This window comes from Theropithecus gelada, chromosome 14 (assembly GCF_003255815.1).
Source record: "Theropithecus gelada isolate Dixy chromosome 14, Tgel_1.0, whole genome shotgun sequence".
NCBI lineage: Eukaryota > Metazoa > Chordata > Mammalia > Primates > Cercopithecidae > Theropithecus > Theropithecus gelada.
The window spans coordinates 40161930-40180363 of record NC_037682.1 but is presented as its reverse complement, the minus strand read 5'-3'; positions in this window follow the sequence as shown (position 1 = coordinate 40180363).

Genomic DNA, 18434 nt, shown 5'->3' with positions numbered 1-18434 from the left:
GCAATCTAAAACCTTCAAACATTTTGATATTTATATACCTAATGATTTTTTTTCTGGCCACTGTTAGAAATGTGGTCCCTCTAGGAAATTACTATTTAGTTAAGATCTAAAAACAGTTGACAGACATTTCAGATTAAAACAAATTTTTCCAGTGTGGTTTGTTAAATTATGGTTTATATCCACCAGAAATTCAAATAATGTAGTGCTAAAGGAAAGAGTCTGATTTTGAGTCTCTCTCCACAGAACGTATTGTATTTCTATATATGAAAAATGAAGTAAAAGATTTTAAGTACCCCAAATTTTGCCTAGTATTTGGTAGATTTCAATCCCTTATAAGTATTTCTCTTCATACACAATGCACTTAACATTCAAATGTTTAGGCTTGAATAACTCTTTAATTTCTGTAGCCGTGATAAAACAATAATGTATGTGTTTGTGTGTTTGTGTTTGATTTTAATATTCATTGATGAAACATAAATGTATGTCAATGTCTGCCACTTTTTTTTGTTGCCCAGCCAGTAACAGCCAGTCTCTTAGAAAGATTTGAGGCTGGGTGCTGTGGCTCACACCTGTAATCCCAACACTTTGGGAGGCTGAGGCCAGTGGATCATGAGGTCAGGAGATCGAGACCATCCTGGCTTACATGGTGAAACCCCATCTCTACTAAAAATACAAAAAATTAGCTGGGCATGGTGGCGGGCACCTGTAGTCCCAGCTATTCGGGAGGCTGAAGTAGGAGAATGTTGTGAACCTGGGAGGCGGAGCTTGCAGTGAGCCGAGATCGTACCACTGCAGTCCAGCCTGGGTGACAAAGCGAGACTCCATCTCAAAAAAAAAAAAAAAAAAAAAAAAAAGAAGAAACATTTGAATGCCAGGTTCTTGATTTTTAAATCATATTAGAATTGTTTAAGTGGTTTTTACATTTAGCAAAAACATTAACCTTTTGTGAAAGAAAAATTACTACAGTAAGCTTTTTTGTTTTTGCTTTGACTTCCCTTTTTACTAAAGTGACATCTCCTCTGCTATTTCTTAATGATAATTTAGGTTTTATATCTTGTTGAATTAATAAAGGAAATGATTCTTAAGTGATCTTCAAGCTGTCCTTTCAGAGAGGCAGTCTGTATGCACAGTCCCTCTTGCTTGGAAATGAGGGCACTGAGACCCAGAGTCAACACAGAGTTTCCTACAAGTTCTTTATTGTCTGAGATTGAAACTCAAATAAAGCAAGGAATTCTTTATTTCTTGTCTCAGCAACTCTAATAATAAGAGAGGTTTTCTGAAAACTTTTTGGTACATAAAATATAAATAAAAACAAAAATGTAAGCATTCTATCTAGTTATGCAAATTTTCAGTCAAGCTCGACAGTAATTTCTTTTTCTAAAAAAATGGGAATTGCTGGAAGATAATATAAAATAACACTAGCATTTTCTCTCCCGTATTTTTGTTTACCTCCAAAGCAATGGTTTTGTGTACTAAAATATATTTACTGTCTTAGAGAAATATTCCTTGAGAATTAGGATAGTTCACATGTGTTTCCAGGCCTTGGTCAACTGCAGCTGACTCTGAAAGCCAGAACCAATCCCATTCATTCATTCATTCATTCAAAGACAGGCTCTCACTCTGTTGCCAGGCTGGAGTGCAGTGGCATGATTATAGCTCATTGCAGTGTCAAACGGGCTCAAATGATTCTCCCACCTCAGCCTCTTGAGTAGCTAGGTTTACAGGTACAATGCCACCTGTGGCTAATTTTACTCATTTTAACTTTTTGTAGAGACAGGGTTTTGCTGTGTTGCCCAGGCTGGTCTTAAACTCCTGGCCTCAAGTGATCCTCCCATCTCAGCATCTCAAAGATCTGGGATTACAGGCATGAGCAACTCTATCTGGACCAGAATACTCTTAATGTGATACAAAAGTTTTATTTCTAAATTTGAAGGACTGTGGTTCAGACTATGGATTGCAGTAAAATCACAGCAATGTTGTTAGAACAATTTTCTTCTCCGTCCAAGTTTTGCTTTGACTTTGAATCAGTGTGAACCACATCGTAGTTATTGGCTTGCATTACCTTCATGCAGACTCTAATACAGCTGTGCGCATAGCAGTTGATTGGAAATTTTGATTTGGCTATCTTTGGAACTGCTGTTTTAAGTATTTCTTAGTAGCTTTCCTTAGATGAAAAATATGTTAATGTATGAATATCAATGATATTCTGACTACAAAACAGACTGGAGAGACTTGTTTTGTAAGACTTAGATTTAAATATTTGCTCTATGATAAGCCAGTAGTACACCTTTCAAAAGTCACTTTCCTGAGCCTTTTTTCGTTCATCAGTATAATGCCAACAACATTATACTCCTCATTTCATATAGTTACTGTGAAGATTAAATAATGTGTAATTATATCAACTATGAAGTGTTGATGGAGCACATGTAAATCTCACAATACCTCTATGGGAGGAGTATTACATGCTTTTTATTTGTACAAATTTATGGAATACAAGAAAAATTTTGTAACATGTATATAGCACACACTAAGTAAGGAGATTTAGGATGTCCATCACGAGGTACAATATATTTTTTTAAGTATAGCCATCCTACACTGCTATTGTGTTAGTCAGGGTTCTCTAGAGGGACAGAAATAATAGTATATCTATGTTAAGTTTATTAAGAAGTATTAACTCACAAGATCACAAGGTTCCACAAGAGGCTGCTGCAAGCTAAGGAGCAAGGAAGCCAGTCCAAGTGTTAAAGCTGAAGAACATGGAGTCAAATGTTTGAGCGCAGGAAGCACCTAGCGCAGGAGAAAGATGTAGGCTGGGAGGCTAAGCCAGTCTAATCTTTTCACATTCTTCTGCCTGCTTTTTATTCTGGCTGCACTGGCAGCTAATTAGATTGTGCCCACCCAGATTAAGGGTGGGTCTGCTTTTCCAGTCCACTGACCCAAATGTTAATCTCCTTTGGCAACACCCTCACAGACACACCCAGGATCAATATTTTGAATCCTTCAATCCAATCAAGTTGATACTCAATATCAACCATCACAGCTATCAAACATTAAACTTATTTTTTCTATCTTTCTGTGTATTTGTGCCCTTTAACTCACTTATCTTTATCCTGCCCTCTCCCCAAGACTCATCCTTCCAAGTCTCTGTTATCTGTTTCCACTCTCTACCTCCACGTGTTCAAAACATTTGGCTCCCACATACAAGTGAGAACATTCAATATCCATCTTTTTATGCCTGAATTATTTCACTTAGGATAATGGCCTTCAGTTTCATCCATGTTGCTGCAAGCAAAATTATTCCACTATTTTGTGGCAGACTAGTATTCCACTGTGTTTTTAATCTATTATACTGCATTTTTAATCTATTTATTCATTGATGAACACTTAGGCTGATTTCATATCTTTGCTCTTGTGAATAGTGCTGTAATAAACACGCAAGTGCAGGTATCCCTGTGATATATTGATTTCTTTTCCTTGGGGAAGATACCTAGTGTTGGGCTCCTGGATCTATTAGTACTTCTGTGTTTAGTTTTTTGAGAAATCTCCATACTGTTTTCCATAGTGGCTGTAATACCTGACATTCCCAACAACAGTGTATAAAAATTCCCCTTCTCTGAGTTATAGTCAACATCTGTTCCTTTTAGTCTCTTTAACTAAAGTGATCCTGATGGAGGAAAATGATATCTCTGTGGTTTTGATTTGCATGTCTCTTATTATTGCTGATGTTGAGCATTTTTTATATACCTGATGGCTGTTTTTTGTCATCTTTTGAGAAATGTCTATTCAGGTCCCTTGGCCACTTTTTAATGGGATCTTTATTTTTTTTTTTTTCCTTTTGAGTTGTTTGAGCTCCTATATATTCTGGATATTAGCCCCCTGTTGCATATATCGTTTACAACTATGTTCTCCCATTCAACAGGTTTTCTGTTTACTGTTGATTATTTCTTTGGTCCACAGTAGCTTTTCAGTTTCAGTCCCATTTGTCTGTTTTTGTTTTTGTTACCTGTCTTTTGAGGTTTTAGTCATAAGTTAATTGCCCATATCAATATCCATGAGAATTTTCCCTAGGTTTTTTTCTAGTATTTTAAACTTTAGGTCCTACATTTGAGTCTTTAATCCATTTTGGGTGGATTGTTATATATGGTGAGTGACAGGGCTTCAATTTCATTCTTCTGCATATGGCTATCCAATTTTCCTGGCACCATTTATTAAAGAAGCAGTTCTTTTTCTAAAGTAAGTTCTTGTCAGCTTTGTAGAAGATCAGTTGGCTGTGGGTTTATTTCTTGGTTCTGTATTCTGTTCTATCGGTCTATGTGTCTATTTTTGCTCCGATGCCATTCTGTGGTGGTAACGATAGCCTTGTATTATATTTTCAAGTCAGACAATGTGATGCCCCCAGCTTTGTTCTTTTTATGTGTGTGTGTAGTTTATTTTTATTTTCTTCTATTTTTATTGTAATTTTTATTTTAAGTGCAGGGGTACATGTGCAGGGTTGTTATATAGGTAAACTGCATGTCATGTAGGTTTGGTGTACAGATAGATTATTTTGTCACTCAGATAATAAGCACAGTACCTGATGGGTATTTTTTAAAAAAATCTCTGCTCCTCCCACCCTCCACCCTAAAGTATGCCCTGATGTCTCTTGTTCTCCTCTTTGTGTGCGTATGTTCTCATTGTTTAGCTACCATTCATAAGTGAGAACATGTAGCATTTGGCTTTCTGTTCTTGTGTTTGCTTAGGATAATGGCCTCCAGCTCCATTCATGTTGCTGCAAAGTACATGATCTAGTTCTATTTTATAGCTCTGTAGTACTCCATGGTGTAGAGGTATCATTTTTTAAACATCCAGCCTGTCACTGATGGGCATTTAGGATGATTTCATGTCTTGTTATTGTGAATAGTGCTACAATGAATATTCTTGTGCATGTGTCTTTATGGTAGAGTAATTTGTATTATCCTGGGTATATAGCCAATAGTGGGATTGCTGAGTTGTAATGCTTATAGCTATTTGAGGAATTGTCATACTGTTTTCCCTAATGGTTGAACTAATTTAAACTCACACCAATAGTGTATAAGCATTCCCTTTTCTGTGTAACCTCACCAGTATCTGTTATTTTTGACTTTTTAATAATAATAGACATTCTGATCAGTGTGAAATTGTATCTAATTGTTTTAATTTCCATTTCTCTAACAATTAGTGATGTAAAACATTTTTCATATACTTCTTGGCCACATATATGTCTTTTTTGAAGTGTCTGTTCATGTTTTTTGCCCATTTTTTCATGAGGTTGCTTGTTTTTTGCTTGTAAATTTGTTTAAGTGTCTTGTAGATTCTGGATATTAGATCTTTGTCAGATGCATAGTTTGCAAACATTTTCTTCTATTCTGCAGGATGTATGATTCCTCTGTTGATAGTTTTTTGTTTTTGTTTTTGTTTTTTTTTAATGCAGAAGCTCTTTAAACGGATTTTACTTCTCAATTTTTGTTTTTGTTGCAATTACTTTTGGAATCTTTGTCATAAAACATTTACAGAGTCCTATGTCCAGAATGGTATTTCCTAGGTTTTCTTACAGCGTATATTTGTAGTTTTATGACTCACATTTAAGTCATTAAAACATCTTGATTTTTGTAGTGTAAGGAAGGAGTCCAGCTTCAATCTTCTGCATATAGCCAGCCAGTTATCCCATCACCATTTGTGGAATAGGGACTCCCTTCCCAATTGCTTGTTTTTGTCAGCTTTGTTGGAGATTAGATGGTTGTTGGTATGATTATTTCTGGGCTCTCTATTCTGTTCCATAGGTCTATGTGTCTGTTTGTGTACCATTAACATGCTGTTTTGGTTACTGCATCCTTGTAATACAGTTTGAAGTCAGGTAATGTGATACCTCCAGCTTTATTTTAACAATGTTAATTCTTCCTATCCATGAGTGTGGAATACCTTTCCATTCGTTTTTGTCATCTCTGATTTCTTTGAGCAGTGTTTTTAATTCTCCTTGTAGAGATATTTTACCTCATTGGTTAGCTATATTCCTAGATACTTTTTTACTTTTTGTGGCAATTGTGAATGGGATTGTGTTCCTGATTTGGCTTTGAGCTTAGACATTGTTGGTATATAGAAATGCTGCTGATTTTTATACTTTTATTTTGTTTAATGAAACTTTTCTCTAGCTGTTTTTCAGATCAAGGAGATTTTAGGCAGACTATGAGGTGTTCTAAATATAGGACCATGTCATATGCAAACAAGGATCGTTTGAGTTTCTCTCTTCCAATTTGGATGCCTTTTATTTCTCTCTCTTGTCTGATTGCTCTGGCCGGGACTTCCAGTACTGTGTTGAATAGGAGGGGTGAGAGAAGGCATCCTTGTCTTGTTCCACTTTTCAAAAGGAATGCTTCCAGCTTTTGCACATTCTGTATGATGTTTGCTGTGAGTTTTTCATAACTGTCTCTCATTATTTTGAAGTATGTTCCTTCAATGCCAGGAAAAATCTCATCTACCATAATCAAGTTGGCTTTATCCCTGGAATGCAAGGTTGTTTCCACTTACACAAATCAATAGATGTGATTAATTATATAAACAGAATTAAAAACAACACATACCTATCTTGATAGATGCAGAAAAGGCTTTTGATAAATTTCAACATCTGTTAATGTTAAAAACCCTCAAACAACTAAGCAGCTTTCTTCTTTTGCTCAGGATTTATTTGGCTATTGAAGTTCATTTTTCGTTCCCTATGAATTTTAGAATAAGTTTATCTAATTCTGTGAAAAACTGCATTGGTATTTTGATAAATATTAAATTGAATCCTTAGATTGTTTTGAACAACACTGTCCTTTTTATTATGTCAATTTTTCTATTCCATGAGCTGAATTTTATCAAATGATTTTTCTGCATCTATTGAGATAATCATATTTTTTTCTTTATTCTGTTTATGTGATATATCATATTATTGTGTATGTTGAACTCTCCTTGAGTCCATGGTACAAATCCTACCTGATCATGGTGTATTATCCTCTGATGTGCCGTTTGATTTGGTTTGCTAGTCGTTTGTTTAGGATTTTTGTGTTTCTGTTGATCAGGGATATGGGCCTGTAGTTTTCTTTTGTGTTGTGTCCTCATCCAGGTTTGGTATCTAGGATAATGCTGGCTTTGTTAAATAAGTTAGGGAGAATTCCCTCCTCTTTTATTTTTGAAAATAGTTTCAGGAGGCTTGTTATTAATTCTTAGTTGTATTTTTGATATAATTTGTGAATTCATCTGGTCTTGGGTTTTTCTTTGTTGTGAGACTTTTTATTGCTGTTTCAACTCACTAGTCATTACCGTTTTTTTCATGTTTTCTATTTATTCTTCATCTAATCTTAGTAAGTTGTATGGTTCCAGGAATGGATCCATTTCTTCTAGATTTTCCAGTTGTATAACTGTTAATAATAGTTTCATAATCTTTTGCATTTCTGAAGTATCAGTTGTAATGTCTCCTTTTTCATTTAGGATTTTATTTGGATCTTCTTTTCTTGCTAAGTCTGGTGAGTGCTTTATCAGTTTGTTTAATGTTCTTGAAAAACCAGCTTTTTATTTTATTGATCTTTTGTCTTGAATTTACTTTACATTTTATATAGTTATGCTCAGATTATTATTTCTTTTCTTTTGGTAATTTTGTGATAAGTTTGCTCTTGCTTTTCTAGTCTCTTGAGACATTTTGTTAGATTGTTAATTTGTAAACTTCCCCTTTTCATGTAAGCATTTATTGCTATAAATGTCCCTCTTAGCACTGTTTTTGCTTTATCTTACATGTTTTTGTATGTTGTGTTTTCATTGTCATTTGTTTCAAAGAACTTTTTTATTTTCATCTCAGTTTGTTCATTGTCACAATGGTCATTCAGGAACATGTTGTTTATATATATATATACACACACACACACATATATAAAAATATATACCTATATATAAATATATACCTATATATAAATATATAACTATATATAAAATATATACCTATATATAAAACCATATATAATATATAACCATATATATAAAACCATATATATATTTATTTTCCAAAGTTTTTACCAGTATTAATTTTTAGTTTTATTTTATTATAGGCTGAGATGATAGTTGATTCAGTTTTAATTTTAAAAATCCTCTTAGAGTTGTTTGGTGACCAAACATATGGGCTATCCTGGAGAATATGTCATGTTCTGATTTAATGAATGTATATGAACATGACACATTCTCCAGAATAGCCCATATATTAGGCATATGGGCTATAATATGGACTAGCATATGTATGAATGCATGCGGTTTTTAGATAGAATGTTTCATAACGTTTCTTAGATCCATTTGATCTAAAGTCAGTTTATATCCATTTTTTTTAATTAATTTACTGACTCTATGATTTGTGTAAGGCTGAAAATGGGATGGTGAAATCCCCCACTAGTTGATTTCAGTATCATTACGTAATGACTACTTTTTTGCTATTCTTAGGTTAAAATCTATATATCCAATGCAAGGATAGCTACTCCTGCTCACTTTTGGTTTCCATTTTCATGCAATATCTTCTTCCATCCCTTTCTTTCACTGTATATGTATTTTCACTGGTAAAGTGACTTTGTTTTTTGTAAGGAGCATATAGTTGTAGGGTTTTTTAAAATCCATTTTGTTGTTCCATATCTTTTAAGTACATAATTTAACTTGTTTACATTCAACATTATTATTGATATGTAAGACTTTGTTTCCGTTATGTTATTAATTATCTTGTTTGTTTTGTATATTCTTTATTCCTGTCATTTTTTTTTCTAATGTTTCATGATTATGGTTTGTTGTATTCCTGTAGTGGTATCACTTGAGTAGCTTCTATCTCTCATTTGTGTGACTGCTTTCAAAGTGTCGTTTGTACACTTGCTTTCATGAAGATAAATGTCATCTTTTTGCTGCTAGGTTTAGGACTCTTTTGAACATTTCTTTTAGGGCCAGTCTAGTGGTAATGAATTCCCTCAACATTTCGTCATCTGGGAATCATTTTATTTTTCCTTCATTTATGAAGAAGAATTTTGCTGGATGTAGTATAATTGGGGATAGTTCTTTTATTTTAGGACTTTGAATATATTATTCCATTTTCTTATGGACTGTGAGGTTTCTGCTGTGAAATTTGCTGTTAGACTGATGAGATTTCTTTTATAGGTAATTAGGCACCTTTCTTTTGTTGATTTTAGGATGCGTTCTTTATCTTTGACTTTACACAGTCTTATTATAATGTGCTCTGCAGAAGACATTTTTGCTTTGTATCTACCTGGGGGTCATTGAGCCTTCTGTATGTGAATGTCTAAATCTCACCTCTTGCTAGACTTGGGAAGTTCTCATCTATTATTTCACTGATTAGGTTTTCTAATCACTCCTTTGTTTCCACTTCCTTGAGGACACCAATAATTGATAAATTTGGTCACTTTATGTTATCTCAAATGTCAAAAAGATTTTGCTCTCCCTTCCCTTCCCTTCCCTTCCCTTCCCTTCCCTTCCCTTCCCTTCCCTTCCCGTTTTCATTTCTTTTCATTTCTTTTCTTTTCTTTTTATGGAGTTTCACTCTTGTTGCCCAGGCTGGAATGCAATGGTGAAATCTTGTCTCACTGAAACCTTCGCGTCCCAGATTTCCTGCCTCAGCTTCTTGAGTAGCTGGGAGTACAGGCACCTGCCACCATAACTGGCTACTTCTTGTATTTTCAGTAGAGATGGGGTTTCACCATGTTGGCCAGGCTGGTCTCGAACTCCTGAGCTCAGGTGATCTGCCCGCCTCGGCCTCCCAAAGTGCTGGGATTACAGATATGAGCCATTGCGCCAGGCCTCTTTATTTTTATCTGACTGAATTATTTCAGTCAGAACCTTCTTCAAGTTCTGAGATTTGTTTTTCTATCGAATCCAGTTTATTATTGAAGCTTTTAAGCCTCTTCTCGTTTAGAAAAAAAAGAGTACAATTCACTGCCAGTACTCATTAAATTTTACATAAACATACTCTTTGAGGCTGAAGCAAATCCAGCTGATTTTCAATGTCAAAATAAAATATAAAAACTGTTCTCGGAGTTATTTCATCAGAATCTCTCTCTCTTTTTTTTCTTTATTTATTTTATTTTATTTTATTTTTAGACGGAGTCTGGCTTGTCGCCCAGGCTGGAGTGCAGTGGCCGGATCTCAGCTCACTGCAAGCTCCGCCTCCCAGGTTTAAGCCATTCTCCTGCTTTTCACAGAGTCTTGTCTGTTACCCAGGCTATAGTGCAGTGGTACCATCTCAGCTCACTACAACCTCTACCTCACAGGTTCAAGCGATTCTCATGTCTCAACCTCCAGATTAGCTGGGTTTACAGGTGTGCACCACCACACCCAGCTACTTTTTATATTTTTAGTAGACAGGGTTTTCACCATGTAGGCCAGGCTGGTCTCGAACTCATGAACTCAAGTGATCTGCCTGCCTTCATCTCCCAAAGTGCTGGGATTACAGGTGTGAGCCACCACACCCTGTCCCCTGATTGTTTTTTAAACTACCTTTCTTTTTATTAGATTTCTCAGTCATATCCTAAATTAGTTTTCTATTTTTCTGTATTTTTCCTCATAATTATCTTGTATCTCACTGAGTTTTAAAAAATAAATATTTTGAATTCTTTATCCTGGATTTTGAAAGTGTGTTTTGTTTAAGATATATTGCTTGATAATTACTTTATTTCTTTGAAAGTGTCATAATTTTCTGCTTCTTAACGTTTTCTATTTCTTAACATTGATATCTTCACATCTGATGTAATAGTCATTTCTTTCTGTTTTTGAATTTTCCCTCATAGGGAAAGACTTTTTCTTTTTTATTCTTATTTATTTATTTATTTTACTTTAAGTTCCAGGACACATGTGCAGAATGTGCAGTTTTGTTAGATACGTAAACATGATGTGCCATGGTGGTTTGCTTCACCTATCAACCGGTCACTGAGGTATTAAGCCCTACATGCATTAGCTATTTGTCCTGAGGCTCTCCCTCCCCTTGCCCCCCGATGGGCCCCAGTGTGTGTTGTTCCCCTCCCTATGTCTATGTGTTCTCATTGCTCAGCTCCGACTTATGAGAACATGCAGTGTTTGGTCTAATACCCAGAATTTGCAAGGAACTTAAACAAATTTATAAGAAAAAAACAAAAACAACCTCATCAAAAAGTGGGCAAAGAAAGTGATCAGATATTTCTCAAAAGAATACTTTTCTTTGAAGATTTGTCTGTGCTGATGGTTAGGTGGGATACTTGACTTTGATTCTGTGTGTGTGCAATAGTGTAATCTCTATCATTTTGTTGGCTGAAAATAGCATTAGTAGTCTCTGTGATTTTCTCAGTGTGCAAGGGTCTGGTTAATAATGGAGGCTGTTTTAAAGTTGTGCTGGGGACTGGGATGTCAGGTAGGCCAGTCTGCAGGCCTCAGTTGTGGCAGAGGTGGGCTGTGTATGCCTATCTTTGTACCACAGGACAATATACACTGGCACTGGTATTGGCTGTTAGTAGTGGGCTGATTCTTGGGCCTCCTGGTCACTTTCTGGGATGCTTGTAGTGAAAGTGGTAGACCTAGTGGGCCAGTGCGTTTTCATGTCCTTCTGCACCCAGTGTGGCATGGGTGATAGCAGTAGCAGTGATGGGATGATTCTATAGGTTTCAAATGTTGTATATTAATATTTGCAATGACTGCTGTGAGTGGGGTGGGCATGTGTTTAGGCCTGCAGTTGCTACTTATAAGTAATTTCCAGCTGAGGTGTAGCAGCTAGGTGCTTAGGTTTAACCTCAGGCCCCTCAGAGGAGTGCTTATGTGCCTATGATTATGGATTTGGTTGGGCAATTCCCAGGACCTCAGACTATGTGCTCTGTTTTGGAGGGGAGGTCAAAGCCAGTCTGGGCGGACTAGGCCTCAGGCACCCTAATGATAAGAGCAGGTTCCAACCCCAGTAGACAGGAGATGGGTGATTCTCAGGCCCCAGCAGAGGGCCCAGGTGAAGGGCAGTAGCCGCCATGAAGAAGCCCTATTACTGGAGAAGGTGACACCATCCACCTTTGCCACAGCCTGAGATGTGGGTGGGGAACATATTTTTCCTTTATATTTCAGTCTCTCAGTCTGGTGATGGTAGCCTGCACCTAACTTTTACACCCAAAGTTGCAGGATCCTCTGCCCGACTCATAACCAAGTCCCAGCAGCAACTCACATCCTCATCTCAAATTCCAGCAGCACTTGCTTCCTGGCACTGGCCAGTGTTGCCCATGTCTCTCTTGCTTCCTAGCCCTGGCTGCGGAATGCTGCTAGCTCATTCCAAGTTGTTCTTCTGTCTCAACAATTGACAGCACAACTTTTCGTATTGCCCCTATCACAGTGACACTGGATCCCAGGACAGCATGTAGTTTGCCAAAGGCTAGATTTGAAAATGATGTTTTGCTTTACCTGCTTTGGTCTGGTCTCAGAATGGATGTAGGGACCATTACAAGCTCCCTCCCTGGGGAAGTTCTGTCCCACCATCTCCTGGCAGCTTTCTCTTTTAGTTTCAGAGGTTGGGAGGTTCAAGCAGTTTTCCTGCAGCCAAGATTGCATGATTCCATGGTGGGATATGAGTAAGCATTACTCATGTTTCCAGTTTATAGTAAGGGAATTGAAAGAATATTTAAAATGCCCAGGATCACACAGTGGCTAATTCAGAGACTTAGGCTTTGAAGATGGGACGTCTGGTTTTATATTCTGTGCTCTTAACCCCTATGCTATACAAATTGCCCAGCACAGAGTTCATGACCATTAAATACTTAAAACTCTCTCTTCCACTGACTTGGATGATATACTAGACAACAGATTAATTTTAGGATGCATATTTAAAAATTCTTGTCACTGGTTTTAATAATCTGTGATCCCTTCTTGCTAATTAAAATCCAAAGCTGTTTAGCTTTCTGGTTATGGTATAAATCACCTCCTTTACTATTTTTTATCAAATTTTTATCTCTTCTTCTACAGAAGCCATCCCTGGGTGATTTTAGTCTTTTTTCCACATCTTGTTGGAATGCTTTAAATATTTATAATTTTGCTTTTACTTTAAAATTTAAAGTAACTTTTTTTCCTCTTTGCTCTCATGATAATACATTCTCCCAGTTTTATTTCTATCTCTATTATCAGGTTTTACTTTTTGTTTTCCTGACCCCTACTGCACTGGCCCTCTAAATGCTGAAGTTTTTCCACCTGGACTAGACCTGTACATGTCTACATATTCATTTGCATTACATCAGGAAAGCCAGTATTTATCCTGATAAAAACGCATATAACCAGAATTGGAACCACTGTTATTTCAGGACACAGTAGATTTAAGGACTTACTGCTGAAGCAATCATCCCCTTATATTGCATGCCTTCTCTTTCCTTGTATGTTTTATTCTCAATGATGTTTACACATTCGCCTTCCTGTGGTTACCAGCTCTCTATATATACACACCTCTTTTTTATAGTCTCTTAGCTTCATTTTTTACTACTCCCATGCTAAAGGATCATTTTTTTTTGAGTTACCTAGTTCAGATTTTTAAGACAGTAAACATTTATGTTATGTGACACTTTCTATGATCTGGCAGCTCCCTCCATCTATAGCCTCATTTTGAGCCATGTACTCCCAGGCTTACTGTATTCTATCACATTGCCTCACTTTCTGGTACTAAAATGCCTCCAGACTTATCCCACCTCAGTTCCTCTGTTCCTGTTGTGTTTTGTTTTGTTTTGTTTCCTTCTGGAATAGCCTCTGCTCTAATTTTGCATGGCTAACACTTTCTCATCTAAAATAATACATTTCTTGACCATTTGATCTACTAAACCCTTTCAAAGACATTTCAAATTCTTCTAGTTTATATACAGCATTTATAATTATCAAAATGTATGTTAACTGTTCATTTATTTGATTTCCTTTTTAGTACATATTTCCTCCCATCAATACCAAAGCTCAAAGGTCTTGACGAGAAAGATAGTTGTTTTCTTTCATGATTATATCTGTAACACATTCTGCTCAATGTTTGACCAAGTTATTTTATTTTTAACATAAGTTAGCACTATTTAAATCAGATATTAAACTAGACACATCTCCAAATTTTTAAATTATTTTAGTAAAATTAAATATATATTTTTTGGTTTTTAAAATGCTTCCACTTAAATTTCTGTGAGCTGGGAAGATACAGAAATTTCCTGTTCATATCTGCCTTCAGGGAAGATTAGTTATCAGTATTTTGAAAACTGTCCTCATTTGTAGAGGGCCACTTTAGCCAAGGCAATACTCTTCTCAAGACAACTCACATTTGGTAATCAAGGTGTGATGTTAAAGATGCCTGGCCATTTCTTGATTTTCTCTTCTTTCATTTTCAAGTATTGGTCCCTAATAGATAACTTACACTACTTCTCCTTTCTAAACCTGAAAGAGTTGGTATAGGAAGTAGTTCAAGATGAAATTTCAGAGTAGAATCATTCACCTCTAGCTTGGCATTAAGGAACATATCACTGGTGGTAGGTAGTTCCAAGTTGAATTCAAAAAGTTAAAATCATGTGGTGATGAATTGAAATTATCCCAGTAGGAGAAAATGCACAAGTAAATGTAATAGTTCAGGCACTGAAGAGTTATATAAACAAACAAAAAAAAAAGGCAATAAATTAACTGATTAAGTGACTACTAGCAAGCATCAATGATGTTCTACAGAAGATATAAAACATACAAGGGCAAGAAACAGGCAATTGAAAGCCAGGCGTAGAAAAAATCATCATTTAGTTGCCTGTGAAGAAACCTAATCTCCTTCAGAGAACAAATAGAGAAGGCCAAAAGTCAAATACAGGAATTGGTATTCTGAAAAAATAAACATGAGATAAAATTAAATGCCCAACAAAGTCAGCTTTAATATTCCAAGCTCATGACCCTCTTGGGGAAATGCTAGGCTACTGAATATGACATAGAAATATGGAGAATAGCCCTGAAAATTTTGACTCCTTAAATTTTTAACTCCTTAAATTTTTAACCTACAAAGTCTTCATTCTTCTCTAGTGAAAGCCAGCACGTTTTCCTCATTAGTTAAAAATACAGACAGTTTTCTTTCACAAAGAAATAACTGAACCCATACCCTCTCCATTCCTGGTCACAAGTCAGGTCAATAAATGTTATGTAGCATTAGGCCCTGGCATGGAGTGGACTGGTTCTGATAGTAAAGTTAAAAAACTGTTCTGTCAAAAAAGCCAGTGCAATACACATGATAATATATTCTCAAAATGCTTGATCAAGGGAGTTGGAACATAACATTAGATGAGAAGATTATTGATTTGGTTACACTGTCCCAAGATTCCCTAGACTCTGGCAAGAAACCTAGAAAATGGTGTGAATCTATTATTAGGATCATTTCTAGAATGGAACAAGTGACTTATACTGAGAAGAGATGAAAGTTTGGAATATCCATTAGTGGAGCAGAAAGCTAATGGAATAAATGTACTATGCATGTTCTGGAAGAACTAATAGATGTTGTATTCTATGACAAGTCCTAGGTTATACATTATTTACCAAAACCATTTAATATGTTGGTGAGAAGGCACAAGCGTCAGTAGGAATTCAGTGATGTTTCTCTTCTGTAGGTCAGGACTAATGGGTTTAGGAGCTATTAGATAAGTTGGCTTACTGAGAGCAATGGAGGTAATAGAATCAAGCTCTCTCTCAATAGAGGGCAGGGGCCATCACTTAATCACATACTTCAGGAGAATACAATTGTTACAATTTCCAGGAAGGTGAGAGTGACAGTCAAGAGGCCGTGGACCACAGAGAATTACAGAGAAATATAACGGACACAGCCTCCTGAGGGGAAAATAAATTGGTAGCATTAAGTGTATTATTCTTATTGTGCCAGTAAAAAAAAAAATCAAGTATTAATAACCAATAGCTTGATAGTAGTTAATTAGAATGATCTTAATATAGTCATTGGATCTGGGGTTTAAAGAACCAGCTCAATCCTGAGTAAGTATTGGACCCAAGATCAATGATGGAAATATGTCTATGTCCCCAGGAGATAGAAATTTGTTAGACTAAGTATACGTTATAACGAATTTCTCAGTTATTTCTCCAAGGAATTTATGATCATTTATCAGCTAATTACACAAAGGGGAAGAGGGAATATTTAGACATTGTAAGTAATGTTGGATGTGAGGACAGAGTTGAATTTGAAACTCAGAAACTCAGTGTCAACATGGTATCTCTCTGAAAGTAGAGTCATGTGAGATTCAGGTAATAAATGGAATCCTAGACAAGGTATGCTTTGTGAAGGGTTTACTCGATTTGTAAACCCACCTATTGGCCATTTTCCTCATCCATAAATGTACAATTGGTTTTGACATATTTGGTAGGTGGTGCAACCCAAACATTGCTCTCTTTTTCTTTTGGAAAAGATCTATCATAGCAGGGAAGGGCAAATAAAAGGCTCTGAAACTACTTCCTCTAACCAAGATAGCATTTCAAATGCAATCTTTTATCTCTCAGAACATGACAGAGTTGGTATTACTCTTAAAGATATAACTATGGTGGTACCCACTTAATTCCCGAGTCAGATTCTATAGAAACCAGAGTACTACTAAAAGATGAATGCAGATTACTTCACGTTCACCCGAAGAGTAGCTTAAATTGCAGCAGCCTTATAATAACATGGCCAGGACAGATTACTATGACTTCAAGAATATATCACATAGCCATTAATATGGCAAGCTCATCATTTTGTACCCTAATCAATAATGAGGAACAGAATGAGTGTGCCCTTTCATAGAAAAGACAACAGTATTTTTTCTCTTGGCCATGATAACTCCCCTACCCTCCTTTGCATTATACTCTGACAAAGTCTGAACAGTGTGGATATTCTGAAAAATAACACATATGCTTATTGCATTGAAAATATTATGTTCATCTGGCCTGATGAGTAAGATATGGCTAACAAGCTGAAGGTCTTGTTATGACTCAAATACTCAAGTGTGTAGGAGAGAAACCATACTGATATATTTAGGAACTCAAAAGTTCAGAGGCATGTCAGAACATCCCATCCAAATGACAGACATGTTTGTGTTATTTGTAGTTTAGTATTTTACACCTTCTACTGCAAAGAAGAAAACACAATGCTTGTTAGAGTTTTTTAGATTTTGTGGAAAATATATTCCACATATTTGGATATTACTGTGGCCCATATACTGGATGAAATAAAAGGCTTCCAACTTTGGGTGTGGCCTGGAAAAATAAAATCATATTCAGTAGCTCCAGACTGTGATGCAAGTAGTCCTAAATGTAGTCCATACAGTCTGACAGATAACATATAATTCAATATATTCCATGTGGAGTTTGTGGTAAGTGCCCATGAAAAAGTTATAATGCTGACCCATGGGGTTCTAGACAAAGCCATGCCATCTGGAGTGAAGAATAATACTTTTTTTCTTTTTGGCAGAACAATTCCTGTTATACTATAAAATAACTATTGTAAGAAGGAGACATTATACCTGAGATTGTGTACACATATGACCAGAAAGTTTCAGCAAACTATATGAGCAGCTAACCCGGACCCCCATGGGACTTACCACTCTTACCAATGTTCATTCCTCAATCTATACTTATAATTTATAGGTAAGCTCAAGTATCCCCCTGGTGGAAATAATCCTGAACTAATTTTATAGATAAGTCAATTCCATACATGAGTGTGCAAACTGAAAAACACATATCACACTCAAGGTGGTCTTGAAAGACCGTGAAAAGGAAAATTCTTCCCAATGGGCAGAAGTTCAAACATTGCATTTGGGTCTTTCAGCGTTGTGCGAAAAGAGAAAGTTACCCAAATTCAGAATATATGCTCATTCATATGCATGGAAAATAACTTGCTTGGCTAGTCAGGGGGCTAAACAAAAATATTTGAAGATTATAAACAAGTAGGTACAGGAAATTGGTATATGGATAGATATATGGGCTTGGGCACAAAGTATAAAAATCTTTGTATCCTATATGAATGCCCATAATAGAGCATCTCCTGTGAAAGAGGCACTAAATACCCAAGTAGATAGAATGATCTGTCCTGGTGATATCAGCCACAGTGCCCATGGCCATTCCAGTAATAGCATAATAGGAAACTGAACCAACTGACCAAAATGGCGGAGATTGAAGAGATACATAAGCCTAAAAGCATGAATTCCTATTATCAAGGCTAATTTAATTACTGCTGCTTCCACATGTCTAAACTACTGGCTATAGACGCCAATGCTGAACTTCTGATATAGAACTTCTCTTTGATATGACTAATCAGTCACTTGGTGTCAAGTTGATTATATGGGTCTCTTAATAGTTCTGATAAATCCAGAGTTTTTCTTTTTCCTCAGGAATAGACATGTATTCCATATATGATTATAACTTTCCTTCTCGTGGGCTTC